Genomic DNA, 20,107 nt, shown 5'->3' on the forward strand with positions numbered 1-20,107 from the left:
TGGTCACACTTCTTGTGGTTTACAGGCCTAGTATTTATCATAAGGGAAGTCATTCTGTCCGTACAGTCATTTGTTCCTGAGGTTCATTGCTCAGCAGTTCCTCAGATCTCAGCAGACGGACCTATCACTTTTACAGAAGAAATGTTATCATCGCAGAAATCTCTGCCGGATCATACACACTCCTGCAGCAGCCACCGCGGTAAAAATGTTATAATTTTATTATTTTTATGCTGTGCTTATATAGCGCCATCATATTCCGCATCACTTTACAGGCATCATCGCTGCACCCATCGGGGCTCACAATCTAAACTCCCATCCCATCTAAACAGTATGTCTTTGGCATGTGGGAGAACCTGGAGGAAACCCACACAAACTCTTTGTAAATGTTGTCCTTAAACAACCAAAATAACTCGTGACTAAAAATTATAATAATACTTGTCCCAGGATATGAAGAGATTCCAGCAATATAGGTTAAAATATATTTTTATTAAACAAATCCATAAAATAACAGGAAAAATAAATCTCCAAATACAGACAAAAAATATCCCACAAAATATCACATATAGATCCATAAGCATAAAGGAGCCAAGGGTATTAATTACTAAAGTGCAAGTGCTATACTATTATAAGGGTATAATTATCCCACCTAAATGGCTAGCAGTTCAACGGTCTCATATGTAGCGTTGCTTTCAGGTCACATACATCAAAACCGTCTATAAAGGGTATATTACCTAAAATAATGCGCCACCAAAATGGTCCCAGGCTTTGTGTCTCACCACCCCCCGACGCTGTTTCGCCTCGCTTCTTCCTGGGACGTGGACAATCTGGTACTGCTATAGCAAGAGCTGCTCTAGCTAAAAAAAGAAGGTCCTTTTTGGGAACCTGTTCTGTGATTCTTATTAGGAGGCATTGAACATGGTTGTTGCGCTGAAGTCTGAGGCTGTGTTCCCACGATGAGTTTTTGACGCTGCGTGTTTTCGCTGGGTCATAAATGCAGCAACTTCCAGTTCCAGCAAAGTGGATTAGATTTATAGAAACCTCATGGTCACTGTGCTTTTTTATGCAGTGTAACCTGATCTACGGTGCGTGTTTCACATACACAAAATGTCAAGTTTTCGAGTTTTGTGAATTTTTTGTCTGTAGGTAAAAGACGCACTCTTGGTTCGGAAACGAGTATGCACTCTTGGTTTGGAAACGCTCTAAAAATGCATTTAATCCGCACATGACTGAATCAATAAAGGTTTATCAAAAGAAGTTTTGATAACAGGAAGTATCAAAAACATGACAGAAAACGCAGTGTCAAAAAGACTAAGGCCACATGCACACGTTCAGTATGAACGTATCAAAAACTCACCAAAAGCTCATCGTGGGAACGTAACCTTAAGGCCACGTTCACACGTTCAGTATTTGGTGAGTATTTTACCTCAGTATTTGTAAGTCAAAACCAGGAGTGGGTGATAAATCCAGAAGTGGTGACGTGTTTCTATTATACTTTTCCTCTGATTGTTCCACTCCTGGTCTTAGCTTACAAATACTGAGGTAAAAAACTCACCAAATACTGTGTGAATACTTAAGGCTATGTTCCCACAATGAGCTTTTGGTGAGTTTTTGATGCTGCAGATTTTCTGCACCATTTCTGTACTTATTATGTAAATTAGGTTATATGTGTTTTTATATAGTTTTTGACACTGCATTTTTTTGTCTCTTTTCGATATGTCATGTTTTAAATAAAGCTGCTTTCTTTTCGATACTTGCTGCTAATAGGCTTTGACAAAACTTTATTGATACAGTCATGTGCGGATTACATGCAGCGGTAACGCACTAAAACTGCATGTGCATTTTTTATCTGCGGATTTTCCGCTTCTAATACAAGTCTATGGGAAATATCCACATAATAATAATAATAATCATTTTTATAGCGCCAACATATTCCACAGCACTTTACAATTTTAGGGGGGACTTATACAGACAATACAGAATAAGCATATCTCATATCGAAAGGAGTGAGGGCCCTGCTCGCAAGCTTACAGTCTATGAGGAAATGGGGGAGACACAAAAGGTAAAGTGTACACATATTGTATAATGCAGCCTTGATATACTATATAGGATAAATAATACATGGACTGGTCGCCTGCCAGTATGTGTGCAGTCCAGACAGAGGCTATTAACAGCATGGATGGTGTGAACATGATTTTGAAGAAAATTTTTATATGGGCCAAACTAAGACAGTTAGATAAGTATATTGAGGTGATAGGCCAGTCTAAAGAAATGTATTTTTAGGGCACGCTTAAAACTGTGGGTATTGGGAATTAATCAAACTGTCCTGGGTAGAGCATTCCAAAGAATTGGTGCAGCACGTGAGAAATTTTGGAGACAGGAGTAGGAGGTTCGGATTATCGAGGATTTTAGTTTTAAGTCATTAGCAGAATGGAGGGCACGGGTAGGATGGTAGACTGAGATGAGGGAAGAGATGTAGGGGGGTGCTGAAGCATGGAGCGCTTTGTGGGTAAGAGTGATAAGTTTATATTGAATTCTGTATCGGATGGGCAACCAGTGCAATGACTGGCACAGGGAAGAGGCATCATTGTAGCGGTTGGCGAGGAATATGATCCTGGCTGCTGTGTTCAGGATGGACTGGAGAGGGGAAAGTGCAGACGAGAATGAATAAGAGCTACAGTAAGAGTTTTTGCTGAGTCAAAGGTAAGAAAAGTTCTGATTCTAGAGATGTTTTTGAGGTGTAGATGACATGAACGAGCGAGTGATTTGATGTGAGGGGAAAGATCTGAATCAAATATGACCCCAAGACAGCGGGCGTGTTGCTGGGGATCCACACATAAAACTCAGGGTACCCGCAGAAAAATTGACATGTTGTGGATGTGAAAAATGCACCACAGGACAGTTTATGCCGAGTAAAAAAAATCACAGAGGGCAGGAGATTTTTATAATCCCATCCACTTTTCTGGAACAGTAAGATGCGGCGTTTTTGAAACAGCAAAAATATGTAGAGTTATACAATTATCAAAAACTCATTGTAAGCACACAGCCTACACAGGGTATTCATTTCTCATAAAGAGATGGCATATTGCTAATATATGCCATCACTTCCTGATGTGTGGGAGTCTAACCTCTGGGAACCCAATGAATCCTACAAACAGGTAACACCGTACTGGTGTAGCACTACATTCCCTTCTAATTTTTCCCTGCACAGAGGGGCTTCGGCCCACCAACTGTTCTTTAACAATAGGCACCATTGTGCAGCCGAAAAGCAGTGAAGGGGACGCAGTGTGCCTCCTTTATTGTCAGAAACAGTCGGGTGGTCCTAGGTCGGACCTCCCTTCCAGGACTATCAAAATGATGGCATATCTTAGCGATATATTGTCAATTTATGAGATGCGAAAAACCTTTGTTACTGGCTTGCTATGAAATTGTCCCCAACTGGGGACAGGGACTGATCATGTAGATATTGTGACAATAACAAAACAATTAGTGACTTCAAAATTAATCAGTAAACGTTTTGCCTAAAACTTGTAAAACCCTCATAAGAGTGTGAAAACACACAATAAAAATATAAAATGAGAGAAATTAATAAACAAGAAAAGGGATTATGATTTCTTCGATCGTGCGTTTGTAGCCAGTTACATGGTTAATACACGGTGATTTAATATTTATGTTAGGACACATCCTGGCAACCAGCATCGGTTTCTTGAAAGCCGCCTCTCTCATAAATCAAAGTAAAGCCTGTCTGACCATAAATCCAGTCTTAATTAGTTTATGTCTGTGGGCGGATGGAGAGATGCATTAGAGAACATTTCCCTTTAAACAGCTTCCTTGCCTGACCTCCAGGATTAGCGAAAAGTGGGAGCATTATTTTCACTTTCAGCCTATGTGCTTAATAGGTAATGATTTTTAAAAAAAACAAATATGACGGAATAGTGTTTTATATAAAATAGGAATAAAATAATAACACGGAGCCTCGTAAGAAACCAGGAATTACACAATGGTTGACCATACAGCCTAAAGTCTCTTCAAGAAGTGTCCTAAGGTAAGATGTAAAGTGGCATGCAGAACGACCTGGACCTCACCCGTTATAATGAACTGCTCATTTGCCGTATAATGTGAGAATAGTAAGTAACACAGTGCTATCATCCTCTGCCTTCCCCCAGAACATTATTTACTACACTAGTGATGCTTGTGAGTGTTTGGCCTAATTGTGTGACCTTATCTAAACTGGAATGTGGGGCCTTTGAGGAGATGCCAAATTTCACTTCCATGCCAGGGTACTGATTAAATTATTTATTTTTGCATCCATACACGACATGAATGTTTGCAGGCAAAAATGCTTACATTACGAACACAACGTGAACATTTTTTTTTCATATATTTGCTGAGAAAAGCTTCGAACATTTATTTTAAAGGTGCTGTCTGGCCTTAGTCACTCTATGTGACTGCAGACTTGTGAATTCTCACATAGAGTGACTGCAGACTTGTGAATTCTCACATAGAGTGACTGCAGACTTGTGAATTCTCACATAGAGTGACTGCAGACTTGTGAATTCTCACATAGAGTGACTGCAGATTTGTGAATTCTCACATGGAGTGACTGCAGACTTGTGAATTCTCACATAGAGTGACTGCAGACTTGTGAATTCTCACAGAGTGACTGCAGACTTGTGAATTCTCACAGAGTGACTGCAGACTTGTGAATTCTCACATAGAGTGACTGCAGACTTGTGAATTCTCACATAGAGTGACTGCAGACTTGTGAATTCTCACATAGAGTGACTGCAGACTTGTGAATTCTCACATAGAGTGACTGCAGACTTGTGAATTCTCACATAGAGTGACTGCAGACTTGTGAATTCTCACATAGAGTGACTGAAGACTTGCGAATTCTCACATAGAGTGACTGCAGACTTGTGAATTCTCACATAGAGTGACTGCAGACTTGTGAATTCTCACATAGAGTGACTGCAGACTTGTGAATTTTCACATAGAGTGACTGCAGACTTGTGAATTCTCACATAGAGTGACTGAAGACTTGTGAATTCTCACAGCGCGCGAGAACATATAGTGACTGCAGACTTGTGAATTCTCACAGCGTGAACATATAGTGACTGCAGACTGGTACCCTAAGGCCGGACAACCCCTTTAACTGGTGGCTGTGGCTGATATAATAATGGCATCCAACACCCATAAAATTATGTGTTTAATGGATACGTTACAAGCTCGTCAATCGTTTCTCATAACAAACCTATTAAACCAATACCATTACAGTCTATGGGTGATGAATGCCACTGTTAGGCATTCATTTAATAGGATTGTCAAAGCTGATGATATTGATTACCTACTCTTAGTATAGGTTATCAATATCAGGTCAACACCCAACAATCAGGTGTTATTAGATCCGGTGGATAGGATAGGTCATCAGTATGAGATCAGTGGGGTTCTGGCACCCCACCGATCAGCTGTTTTGATTTGTGATGGTGGCCAATGTAAACAGAGAACAGAGCTGGAATACCACAGCTCCATGTTCTGGATAGAGAACTGACATGAATACAAGATGTGCTGCAGTTCCAAGAATCGCCACTAGACCGTGTACGGCGCTGTGGTGTTCCGGATCAGTTTACATCAAGACACCACGAGAACTTAAAGAAGCACTCCTCCTCCCATCAAAGATTTTATTCTCTCAATATATTGCAGTCATCATATTATATAACACTGTGTACTTACAATTGCTCATTTTTCCTTTCTACCCAGATAATTCTTCTCTTTTCTCTTCTCTCTATGTAGAAACAGGAAGTCTCTTCTCCCTGCAGAAATCATTCCTCTCTTCATCTCCTCCAGACCTCCTGTTTCTACATTGAGGTAAGAAGGATTCATCTAGTCAGTTTTTAATCACGTGATATCATAGATCTAATGGAAAAGAGAAGCATTAACTGAGTAGAAAGGTACAATGAGCAACTATAAGTACACAGTGATGACTGCAATATATTAAGAGGATAAAAATGTTGATGGGAGAAGGAGGAGTGCTTCTTTAAAAGACCTGATTGGCGAGATACCAGAACCACAACCAATTGGTGACCTATCGTAAGCCGATATAACCCCTTTACATCATTTTGGTAATAATGATACACCCATTATAGATGCCCAATAGTGACATTTGCGACCTACAGACTGTTATGGTATACCTTTATTTTCAGGTGTATAAAATACCATAGTCTACTATGCAATTTCATGATTACGGTTTTTTTTTGTTACGGTATTATTGTATATACTGTGCCAGTCAGACATAGACCAAAAGTCCACTGGTTCAGTCTCTGTCAGTCTATTGGATCCCTATGGACACATTTAGCATGAGTCCGGAGCGTCCCAGTTGTAGACACAAAATATAAAAAAAACGCTATGTACTATAAAGTCACAAAGTCTGGATCCAGCACTTAGGCGGTCGGTCCACCTTCAGGCCGGATACACAAAGGATCCCTGTTACATTAGAACGGATAAGCAGTTTGCTTTGTTTCCAGAACATGTGCTCGCCACTGACCCTTGGTTGACATTGCTTGTAATTTGCTGGTGTGTTTGTCCATGTGATACAGCCCTAATTACGTTAAAATTAAATTATGTAACATTTGCACTTGTCCATATTAAATAACCTTATTGACTATTGACTTACTGATAAAATATGGCTTATTAAGACTTTCTATAATATTCAAGTTTTTTTTTTTACTACATTCCTAATTTCCTTGCAGAACTTAAAATAGCACATTTATTTTACTGCAAGCTGTCTCTATTCAGTGATCTGATTATACCTAGAGGGACTTTCCTGCTTGGCGTGATCATCACAGCAATATAAGAGCATAATACATCAAGTCATACTCTATTCTAAACTGTACTTTATCATAAATCTAGTACCGCCACTCAAAGCTCAAAAAAAACCTGACAATAATGTATCTCTAAAGCCCCCGGCTCACAAAGCGAGATCGCTAGCGAGATCGCTGCTGTGTCACGGTTTTGGTGACGCAACAGCGACCTCACCATCGATGTCGCTATGTGTGACACTTTGCAGCTATCAGGCCCCTGCTGTGAGGTCGCTGATCGCTACAAAGTGTCCAGGACCATTTTTTGGTCGTTGCCCTCCCGCTGGTCAGCACACATCGCTGTGTGTGACCAGCGGGAGCAGCGATCAGGCTGGTAACCATGATAAACATCGGGTTACTAGGGGCACACGCGCTCCTAGTAACCCGTTGTTTATCATGGTTACGAGCCTGCTAAAGTGAGCGGTAACCTCCCGCTCACCGTAGCAGAGTAGTAACCATGATAAACAGCGGGTTACTAGGTGCGCGTGTGCCCCTAGTAACCCGATGTTTATCATGGTTACGAGCCTGCAAAAGTGAGCGGTAACCTCCCGCTCACCGTAGCAGAGTAGTAACCATGATAAACAGCGGGTTACTAGGTGCGCGTGTGCCCTCGCTCATTCAGATCTATGGGGAGCCGGAGTTTGCACCTTCTGGTTGAACTCATTAGAAAATGATGAATAACCATATAAAAATAGAAGTTTTGATAGCACATACTCGTATATTTCCATTCCTTTTACCATCCTAAGCAAAGGGTGAACTGGATCGCAAGTTGAAGAGGAAATGTGTAATCAGAAAAAGACCTACTGTTAATATCATGTTTTTGTGTTACATGTATTTACCTCTTTCTCTATGACTTGAGCTCTAGTATATTTTTAAACATTTTTGGTAAAAAAAATTTCACATCACAATCTGTATTAAAAGATGTAAACTATTGCAATTTTCACAATGGCCACTGGAGTTTTTTTATATTCATACTTCCAGTCCTTTCAGGAAATGTTTTCAGCAGATTCTTTATCATCAGAGGCAGGATTACAACGACACCTCTATTTACAGCTGATAACACAGGATCCACCATTCACATTAGGTGATGATTCTGCTCTACTTCCCTTCACAATGACCTTTGCACATGCTCATTAGATGCTTAGATAGGGTCGGAGTCAGTCTATTGCTGCTAATGTACAACTGGATTTCCTAAAACAACAGGAAGTATGAGTTTAGAATAGCCCCAGTGGCCAGTTTGTAAATTGCACGATGTGGAATTTTAATTTTAACACAGATTGTGATATGGGAAAAAGCATTTCCAATTTTTAAAAAAAATAAAATTAACACAAAAACCTGATTTAAACAACATGTCATGAAACACGCATATATTACATCTGTATAAGGTACATCCCATGCGCCATTCCGTGCCCCGTGCAGACTTGGGTTATAAAGATTATACGTACTCCAAAAACCCAAGGCACCAGGTATTCTCCTTCCAAAAAAGATTTTGGCCACGCAGGGCCTTTATCAAGCCAAGAAAAAAGTAAAAAAAAATCTTTTATGGAAGGAGAAAACCCGGAGCCTTGGGTTTTTGGAGTACAGGCATATTTTAGGTATCTACTGTTTTAGGAGTTATTTTTATTACACTATAGGAGATTAATTGAATATTAGCCCAGTGCAAAAATTGCATCCAATGTGCTGCTCTTTTATACTTTTGTGGTAAATGCACTAAAGAATTGACAAAAAACCCCTGAAACATTAGAACTCAAAAGCAACATTAGAACTCAAAAGCAACATTATAAGAAAAGAGCAAGAAGGTTGAACTGAGTTGTGTATCTACTGCACGGTGTGGCCTTTTGTTCAATTCCTTTAAATTTCACACAACTCGAATCTCAAAAGTAAAAAGGACAAACTTATAAGACATCACACAGTGAAAATGAGGTGTAATGGAGGTAGCGATTCTGTAAAAAAAAACATTTGTGGAAACTTTAGTTTTCAGCCTGCTAAGGATTGGTGTATTTTCTTCTCTCTGTTGTGGATTGTTGGTTAGGAGCTGAGCTTGCTACCTTTTCTAATATTATAATTATTGTATGTATTTACAAATGAGGTGCAATAAAGTATTTAAAAAAATAAATAAATAAAAACATTCATTGTTATTTTTTTAAAGTGTTAGACATGGTTTACATGACCTATCCTTACATGAAAGCTGGCCTGCCTTTTCTTAGACCAGGTCACATCAACGTCTCTACAGTTGTAACACACCTATTGATTTCCAAATTAGAAGGGCATAATGGTGTCATACACATTAAACTTTGAGTGAAATCTGGGATTTGGAGTATTTTTTAGCTGTCAGTAGATTTTCAAAGCTAAATGGTGCTCTCCTTGATGACTTATTCAAGTATTGGCACAATTTTATGATTGTATCTCGAAGAGACAATACTAAATATCTCTGTCTGTAAAGAAAAATTATTTTGCGAGTATCATTAACAGAAGGTAGCTCCCCTGTAAGTCAATGTTTGCCTCTCAAATGAGCCTTTCAACATAACTAGATATATCTGCCAAAGTCATCTACAGACAGCTTTTGCCCCTCATCAGTGCAGGGCAAAGGTTTGGCTGGCTGCTCTACTTATGGAGAACCAGCACTCTCCCTTCCCCAAAAACTGTAACCACTAAAAACAAAGTCTGATTCAACTTTAAAAAAAATCTAGTGACTAACACTGAAGAATATAGCACTGTACGCGCCCAAAGAAAGATCGAGAATTCATTGATCAATGGCAAAAAAAAACAGTTCTCATCCCAGGGCTCTCAGAGATTCAATTAAGGTTTGCTGAAACCCTGATAGGACTGGTGAGTAGGAATGAGCGGACCCGTAGAAGTTTGGGTTCGACCAAACTTTAGTTCAAAGCTTGGTTCGCGTAGCAGAACTGTACCCAAACTTGAAACTGAACCCAAACCCCTTAAAAATCAATGGGGACCTGAATTTTGGAGCTGGAATATATCTCTCTCTCTCCTTCCCAAACTGTAAAACGGACTTCCAGGAGAAGTCCGTATGCGAGTTCAGTACCGGACACTAGGTATACAGTACGAACCCCGGACTTTACAGTTCAGGTTCGCTCATCTCTACTGTGAAGGGTTCCCCAGGAGTCAATTTTTATAGTATGAGTGGTAAACGGCATTTAGCATAATAGATACTGACCATGAGAAAAGCAAAGTAGTCAACAATCCTGAAAGGAATATGAATTATTAAGCTATGTTCACATGCAGCATTTTTGCTGCATTTTTTTCTGCAGCCAAAACCTGCTCTCTTGGCAGTAAAAATGGGGCGTTCAAAATGCCTATTTTGTGTAACTTTTTGCTGCATTTTCACGGCTGCTATTTTGCAGCGTTTTTTGATGAGAATTGCATGTGTGCATGAGTTTTCTGAAATCTCATAGCCTTTGCCGGTAATGTAAAAAGCAGATTTTAAAATGCATAAAAAGTCATGGGCACTGTATTACAGAAACAAAAATCTGTCATACGATCAAATACATGGGGCATAAAATGTTGAATAAAAAAGGTAAAGTTAACAAAGAGGCGAAAACATGAACAAACACTAACAGAAATATAAGCAGACAATTGACAGAAATATAACATAATAACCAATAAAAGGAAATATTAAATTTTCAAAAATTGAAACCACTGAACCCTGGTAACATCTAGTTATAAAACAATAGCCGACACGGGAAAGGAAGAAATAAACATCATGGTGCAATATTACACGCCTGCTATAAATATGTCCAGTCCAGCAGGATGACTCACTGTTCGATGGTACAGGTTTATTCGAGACACTTGATAGTGGAAGGTGGATTCTCATTAATCATATGACTCACCGTGACACAGACCTTTTGTTGGCCGAATCTATTCACTTTGAAATTGAACATGTCACAATATAAACAACACGGTGAATTAACAATGTAAAAATCAATGTGTATGTATGTATCAAGACGTTCATATATTTGTAGTTTACTCAGGAGTAATTGAGAATGAATTTCTCAGCTATTACAATATAATGGTATAATAGAATCTAAATTAATTACCACAAATAAATCCCACCATCAGGGGCCAAAAATGCATGGCCGGCCCTGGGTGCTATACAGAGATGAATTAATATCAGGTCTAATTTTTAAAACTAAAGGTAATGTTTGTATGTAATGATCATTTTGTAAATTCTAAAGAAGCTCACAATTTTGTGCTAATTCACTCAAAATATGGGACTCTTTATAATACCCATCTGCCCTTATCTCTCCATTTCTCCCACTGACACACCTATGGGGCAACATTCAATTCTTCCAGGCATTAAATCCCCTTTATTGTTCCACACGTGGATTGCAACAGACTTCTCTAGGTGTCATCACGTATTTAGTGTAGACGGAGTAATTCCTTTCGTTTCTCTTCAGGAAAAGTTACATCTCCATTCCAAAGAAGTGTTTTAATACTTGCAGCTTAAGCATTTGATCACCTCTTTGTTGAAAAATACAGCGGCACCATAGTCCCTCACCCCAATTGAACAGAGGGGTCACTTAAACCCCCTGTCATCAGGCTCCATCTCACTCCTCTATACCCATCTAAACCACAATACCCATAGGTGGTACCATACCATACCTCCCGCTGGGAATCCGATATTGGCACCACTTTGATAAAGATTGGACTCAAATTTGGTCCTCAACCACGAGTGGTCTACTCAATACTCTGATGCTGGAAACAAACTATAAAGTCATGATGAGATGGTATTTGACTCCAGCCAGAGTGGCCAAAGCCCCTTCCTAAGTACTCCTATCAGTGTTTCAGAGGCTGCCGGTCTGAGGGCAATGTGTATCATATATGGTGGTTTTGTCCCAAGACACATATGATCTGGATTGGAGTATATTTTCTTATCCTCTAAGGCAATAACCCCCTTGGAGGCCTTGTTAAATAAACCCATCCCCAATATCTCTAAATATTACCAAATTCCAATTTCCTTCATTTTCATGGCTACCAAACACTCAATTTGGAGAAAACCAGGTCTAGACCTCATGTAAGTGAAAAAAAAGATCTCCTGGTATAAGATCAACGAGAAATTGTCAGCCATATTATCTAACAACGTAAATAAATTCAACAAAATCTGGTCTCCCTGGGCAGAATATAGTAGCGATACTCCCTTCGCTATACCACCCCTGTGCAAACCCCATCCAATAAGTAGGATTTTCTACCTCTTGGGCACACTTACATCCACAAAAGTGCTAAAAATTAATTGAGAGATAATAGTAATAAACAACACGGTAGTAAAAGGTTGACATCATATGATGGTTGGTTCGGATAAGTGATGCACATAATGCGTCAGTTTCGAAACTTGCAGTATTTTTAATCACATACCATTAACATTTTTGGCTAGGTACACTAAGGGGCCTCATATAAAATAGATAGCAGTCAGTCAATCCATGGTTAGACTGGCAGCTCTCTCCCAACTCCTCCATACATAAGTAGACTTACTCTGCTGATCGCTCCTGTGTTCTTTATGAGAAAGCCGCTGCCAGACTGCTCTGAGATCAAAATGATCAACAGTCCGGACATGTTGGATCCTTATCTCCCCTGTTGTCATCTATTGGGGGAGAGTCGGGAGGCCCGCAATACACATTAAACTGTCAGCCAAGAGTGCCGATATTAGCTGGTTAAGCTGACATTAGTCTAATGTGTATGAGGTCCTTAATAAAGCAGATAGTCGAGCAACACAGTTAGCACTGCAGCTTTGCAGCACTGGGGTCCTTATGTTCTCCCCGTGTTTGTGTGGGTTTCCTCCGGGTTCTCCGGTTTCCTCCCACACTCCAACACATACTGATAGGGAAATTAGATGGTGAACCCCAATGGGGAAAGTTCCGATAATGTCTGTGGAATTAATGACGCTATATAAGTGAGTAAAATAAATAAATAAATATTCCAAGATAATTGTTATCCAACTTAGCAATTAGAATGATGCAGGGAACAAATAGCTTACGCAAAAACTAAATAAACTAAAAACTAAACATTCGTAAGTAAGGCAATTTTCCGTCAGTGTGTAAACCAGAAAGGCAAGTTAGACTTTGCCCAAGACAGTAATGCTTATGGGATAGGAAAGGTGTCCGGGGGGCATATAATTCACCAATTATAATTTTGTTTTGCCAATTAACACATTAAATAAGTAGATCCTATTGTATTCTATGAATGGCAAGTTAATGAAGCGGCAAAACAGGTGAATTAATTTATTTTACTCTGAATCATGACCAGATCTGAGCCCAAGTCTCCAGATTTACCATTCTGGTCCCGTATAGAATTAGCTTCTCGTTCACAAACCTCACAAAGAAAAGAATCACCCCAGATTTTGAGCTCACTCTGCAAAAATAAAAGTAAAAGTTGCGCCTGCTAAACTTAGGGAAATCATATAACTTGTTAACGACACGAATTTGAGAATAGTCTTATAATTTTACATACTTTCACTTTTTAGAGTTTTTTTCCCTGGCAGAATCGGTGGGTCCTCCTTCTGCATCTGCAGGGAAACTGTCAGCTTTTGAAAATGTTACGTGCTACTACTATATGCTAACATGTTGATTAATTGGATAAGTAGCAATTTACTAATGTAGTTTGTCATGAGATGATGGTTATCTACAGGCAGATGTCCCTGTAGTAGACCTATCAACATTATATAAAGGAGATAAAGGTCAGGGGAAAAAAAAAAAAAAAAGGTATCTGGCAAATGATGACTTGCCTACCCTTTACTTTTATAAGACATTTTGGGTGACTTTTGTTCACTGGAGCAAATCTTTACTGAATTGACCACATTGTTTCCAGACTTTCAAATGTCTGAGAAATGTGAGTGCCTGCAGCAGACACACAGGAATGTTGTTGGTATCATCTGATTATATAACATTTGCAAAAATAGTAACTTTCTTAAGCACGTGATGGAGCATGGAAAGAAAAATTGATTTTTTACATGGCCATCTATGGTATGTGGCTCACTCTGCATTCCACCTCTGGAATATAAACCATTACGCTTTTTTATCAGTGATACAGTCTCTTAATTAGGAAGTCACTGTACAAAAAACGGTATTGAGATTGTAATGCAGTATTAGGGTAGCTGTTATAAGAGTAATCAAAGGGGTTGTCCAGAACTTAGATATTAATTACCCTTTGACAACCTCTTTAATAATAAGTGGATATTTTGAAGGATACTATTTATAATTAACATCTTCTGGGTACAACCTCAAATATGTCTTCCAGTGATTTAAGAGCCATTTCTTTCTCTACCTCGCCAGGGCGCTCAGTCCCATTTTTTTTCGACGGTAAGAAAATTACCAATAGCTTACTAACTTACTACTTGCAACATTCCTGCCCTTGACTCCAGTTTAGCCGAGTTGAAAAGGGTATGGAACACCAAAACTCTTCTCAAAAATCACACTGCCCTAATAAAGCATTGAATAATGTTCATTCTCGCAGACAACTCCCTTAAGGTCATGGGTTACAGAATTTATTGTGCTATTTGCCTTATTAGCTAAAGGACCAAAGGATAGCCCATCAATATTTTCTCAGGTTGTTATTTTGAATATTTTTCCATTTCCATGGTTGGCTAGGAGATAAATTGAATAGCAGTGTGCTACATTCAGTGGCTTGTGAAAGTATTCACCCCCCTTGGCTTTTTACCTATCTTGTTACATTACAACCTGTGTTTAAAAAAATCTGTAATCCACCTTGTGTGTGATGCATCTGGAATAAATAGTATAAATTGGTGAAGTGAAGTGAGAAAAATTTAGGCATAAATTAAATTTAAGGCCCGCAGGTCCCACATTGGTTTGCTCCTGCCGTGTTCCCTGACCCCCTCCTCTAGCGCCCCTTGGTGGCCTTTTTGGTGAGTGCATCCTGTATTATGGTCTTTATCTATTCTGCCCCCATTTGGGGGAAATATGGGACACATATCCATCATTATTTAATGCTTGACATCCTTCTATAGATGCCTCTCCTATCTTGCCACTTTGTGCACATGTTGTCTTGGGTCGCTCCCTCCCCCCTCCCCTTATTCTCTCTTATACCATTCTACCATATTGGCTAGCTGTGATTAGCTGCTATGTGCCCCCGTGGTTCTGTACTGTCTCCCTCTTGTATTTATTCATTATATTGATAATATTGTGCATTTATACTTCTATTAATAAAGTTTCTTTTTATATGCTGTACACTCAGTTTTTCTTTGTGTTTTTATAAATTAAATTTATGGGATTACATAACTAAAAATTGGCATGTGCATATATATTCACCCCTCTTGCTATGAAGCCCGTAAAAATTTCTGATGCAAGCAATTACAGTGTGCAATCTAAGTGTCAAGTGGTCTGTCAGTATATACTTACCTTTTCTGAAAGGCCACAGAGGCTGCAACATCATTAAGCAAGAGGCACCACTAACCAAACAACACCATGACAACCAAGGACATCTCCAAACAAGTCAGGAACAAAGTTGTTGAGAAGTACAAGTCAGGGTTGGGTTATAAAAAATATCTCTAATGATCCCCCTGAGCACCATCAAATCCATTTCCATCAAATGGAAAGAACATGGTACCACAACAAACCTGCCAAGAGAGGGACACCCACCAAAACTCTCAGCCCAGGCAACAAGGGCATTAATCAAAGAGACAGCACAGAGACCACAGGTAACCCTAAACTGCAGAGTTCCCAAGCAGACTGGAGTATCTGTCCATACGACCACAATAAGCCATACACTCCATAGAGGTGGCCTTTATGGAAGAGTAGGCAGAAAAAAGCCTTTACTTACACACAAAAATTGTAAGGCTCGTTTTGAGTTTGCCATGTGGGAGACACCCCAAATGTATGGAGGAAGGTGCTGTGGTCAGATGAGACCAAAATTGAACGGTAAATGCTATGTCTGGTGCCAAACCAACACATCTGATCACCCCAAGAAAACCATCCCCACAGTGAAACGTGGTGGCAGCATCATGCTGTGAGGATGTTTTCAAGCAGCACGGCAGGAAAATGGTCAGAGTCAAGGGGATTATGCAGCAAGACGTTCTACAAAATAATGGTTAAAGAAGAATAAAGTTTGGAATAGGCAAGTCAATGTCTTGAATTTAATTCTGTACAAATGTTGTGGAGTGACTTTAAGTGAGCAATTCACATGAGAAAACTCATGAACATAACATAGATTAAGCTGTTTTGTAGGGAGGAATGGGATAAAATTCTTCCAAACTGATGTGCAAGACTAATCAACAATTACCGGAAATGTTTGGATGCACAAGGGATACTGAAAACGAAGGTTCACATACTATTGCCACTTACTGACATGTGATAATGGATCATTCTTCTCATTAATGAAAATACAAAGTCTAATATTTTTGGGGGGAAAGATAGAGTCCAGCTCACCCGCATGCACTGAAGATCCGGAGCAGAGGAAGCATCCGTGCCTTGGATGTGAATGATTGCAAAGAAAGAAAAATCCAGCTCCACGAAAATGTAAAAAACTCTTCTTTATTGGTGTGAATGGAAACACTACAGTAGGTGAATTTAAAATGTCATAGTAGTAGATAAAACAACTAGTTTCAGGTAGTGAAACCCTTAACTAATTTGTCCAAAGAAGGGGAGAATGAAACCAGCGCTGATTAGCCGCATGGATTGCATGACATAACAATGTTATAAGAGCCCTGGGAAAGCCCTGTATTTTTTACTCGTTTGACTTGATCCTCTTTATCTACTTTTAAGACTTGTATAAAATGCTGATACAGCTTTAGGTCAAATTGTCCTGGACCTCCTGACGAAAAGCGCAGGCGGCGGTGAAACGTGCATCGAGGTGTGCAGCAGCCCATTCCATAAACCATGACCACAGGTAATTACTATTTAAATTAACAATTTATTAGCAAGGAGTACTCTATACACGCACTATCTGTGATTTATCCGTGGTGTTGAGGCAGTATACTGTACACAGGATTGGAGACTATTACAATTAAAATTAATTCCTGCCTTTGTATGCACCATATTTTTTGGACCATAAGACGCACTTTTTTCCCCCACATTGGGGAGGAAAATGTGGAGTGCATCTTATGGTTCGAATACAGGCTTACCGGGGAGTTGTGGTGGTGGTGGAGCGTGATCTCAAGGAACAAGGTCCCTCCGTCTGGAAGCCGGCAGCTGCAGAAGCTGTGCGATGCTGTGGGCCCAGTATCGGGAGTCAAGCAGAGCTTTCTCAGCTTTCTCAGCGGCTGCATGCGCAGACTGGGATCTCAACCCAGCCGAGATCTCAACTGTGCATGCGCTGCCTCCGGCGGCCATCTTCCTGAAGCCATGGGCCTCAGGGAAACGGCTGCCAAGATCCCATACTGTGCATGCACCGGCTCGGGCAGCTATTTTCCTGTAGACCATGGCTTCTGGAAGATGGCAGCTGGAAGAGCAGTGCACTGTGCTCTGCTTCACCACCAACACCGGGCCCACAGCATCTCACCACTCCTGTCGCTGATGGGTTCTTGAGGGAGGGACCCTGCTTCCTGCTATGCCACTCCACCACCATCGCAACCCCATGCTGCTGGGGCACCGCCTTCTCTTGCCCAGGGCTCTCTGCAATGCTACACTTTTGCCAGCTTCCTGAGGGACCCTGCCTCCACCGCCCCCAGGTAAGATACCTATTTAGACTATAAGACGGACCCCGATCTTATAAAAAAATATTTTTCCCCATTTCCAAAACTTGGGGTGCATCTTATGGTCCGATGCGTCTTATAATCCAAAAAATGCGGTTAATTTTCTTTCACTAACTAGCTCCTATATATTTATATGGCTGGCAAATTTATCTACACTATATGATATATTTCATTGACCATACAGTAATATTTTTATATGGCCTCTATATTATCTATGTGAACTATTTGCCTGAACATGTGAATCTGTTTTAGGGTACACAGTTTTCTCTTGCTTCTGTATCTCTGTTGTCATCATTTATGATGTATTGATCGCTGTGACCTTAGTGGTCTATTGCTTTTATTTATTGAGGAATTCTCATATTCAATATATTTGATACTTTTGAGATTGCGGATTCTACTGCTCCTTCTTGGTCTCTGTAGGTTATATATGCTTTCATATGTGATTCAATTGATGATTATCATATGTTCTTACAAATTGTACTTTATAGTATGTATTTTAGTGGTGTGTCCTTTAATTGAAAAGTGTAGTTGGCACTTTTCAATAGAATTTTAAAAAGAAGATGTATGCCTACACATACTGGCACACTGCTTTGGCATAATCTAGTTCAGAAAAGTTTATGATTAAGTGCCAAGTATACCATGGCTTGCACACAAGCACGGTGTAATAAGAGCCTTACATGTCTATAGGATGCTAAGAAAAAGTTTTTTTTGCAAAGACCCCTATGGATAAATCAGAAGCTAGTTTTGGACAATTCTTTTGTTAAACAAGCTTATCTTTCAGAAACTACCATATAAGAAAAAGAATATTGAGAACCGTCTGTTCTTTTGTTCCAGTAACAGAAAAACAAAAATAATGTCAGTGTTGCCCTCGATGAACCCCACTGACTATAATGGGGTGCATTTGGCTTCCATAGAGGTGGCTATCATCATTTTACAAGGTAAAATAGCACCAGATGCTAAGCTATTTCATCAGGCTTTTTTGGTGGAACATGTGATAGAGGCTTCAAGCCTCCAATGCGGATGTGAATAAAGGGGACGATATAGTAATTATCATAAATAATCACACGTGACTAACAGAAGTTCGTTTCTTACTGTCCTCATACACATTTGACAAAAATAAGTGGAAAAGGCGAGCAAAAAACCCGTCTTAGACCGTATTCGATTTTTTCAGTCGATAGAGCCAGGGTATTTGAATGATAATGAACGTTCGCATATCGGGCATTGGTCGAAGCCAACAATTGTTTCTTTCAACAAAACAGCCAATGATAGTTTGTTATGGTGGAAATTCATTATTTCATCTGACTTTTATGCAATGTGTATGGGGTGATTAGGAAACATGTAGAACCATATAATGTATGATATCTGCTGTTTGTCAGTGGTAAACTAAAAAGAAAAAACTTTCCAGAAATGTATCCTGCAATAATACAATTTGTAAAATGCCTAAAAAGAGTCTGAACTCACCAACCCCTTACTTGTTGGCACATAAATTTCCACACGCCGACATCATTAAGAAGTCTGGAATACCCCCATAATCTCCAAATAAATCCCTGGTTTTATCTTGTTTTATTAAAATGAGATCTAACTAAATAACTTTACATACCTGTGAAATCCAGAGATTATTTCAGAGATTGAAATAATCCTCTAAATAGTTAAGGAAGATTCTGTAATCTAAATTTAATTAAAGTTCACAGCTGGCATTCCGAAAGGAAAACACTGGCACATTAGATGCAATATGAAGCGAGTAAATTAAAGTTTATGCTGCACAAAAATAGAAAGGCAATTTATATGGTCACACATATTCCTCTCATTTTGAGTATTCAGATGCACATCGGAGAACTTTACCTACTAGAACCGCAAATGAATGTAGAATATAAAATGCTATATCCCAGACTGCTACAAAATAACCTTGAGAATCCTTAGTATATATACATTCATTACATGTTAAAGAGGTTGGCCCAACATAAAAGCTTACACATATAATTGTCCAAATGGACATAAAATGTTTTCTCTACCCTTGATGAAGCCGGATTAGCAGCGAAACAGGTTGAGGGGAACTAGTGTGTTAGGTTTTAACAATTGTGGTGTCTGTCCCTTACCCATGCGTTCTACAGGCGCACCAGTATTGCAGTAATAGGAGAGTTGAGAAGTAGTGTTCTCAATTAGACAGCAATATTGGAAAATCTATACATTTTAGGGACTTAGTCCAGTGAGGTTGCATTTTAGTAATGTAGTTAATGTGATGCTAGTGGATATGACTGAAGAAGCAAAGGTGGGTTTGCAATGCTGGGACCACCACTGACAATGTGAATGGGGCTGTGGAGTCCATTGTTCGAATTAAGTGCTGGTTAAGCCTGTATTCAACCGGTCCATTCATGGTCTATGGATCTGATGGAAATGTAAGAGTTGTGTACTTGGCTATATCCAGACAGCGAATAAGACACCACTGCAACTTCATTAAAATGGAGACAATCTCAGGATTATTGGTGGTCTGATTTATCATACCCCCAGTAATGAGCAACTCTCTGGCTTGGCGATGAGTAGTCATGATAGACCAATCCTTAAGATGACAACATGCAAAAATTGACAATACCCT

The 20,107-nt window shown here is 39.5% G+C and overlaps 1 protein-coding gene across 5 annotated transcripts in view; it reads right to left on the reverse strand.

Moving 5' to 3' along the window:
- Positions 1 to 20,107, reverse strand: part of PLCB4 (phospholipase C beta 4) — a 352,882-nt gene that overhangs the window by 152,407 nt on the left and 180,368 nt on the right. The window lies entirely within an intron of this gene.

Source organism: Phyllobates terribilis, unplaced genomic scaffold (assembly GCF_046119375.1).
Source record: "Phyllobates terribilis strain yellow unplaced genomic scaffold, ASM4611937v1 Scaffold_3__8_contigs__length_932513732, whole genome shotgun sequence".
NCBI lineage: Eukaryota > Metazoa > Chordata > Amphibia > Anura > Dendrobatidae > Phyllobates > Phyllobates terribilis.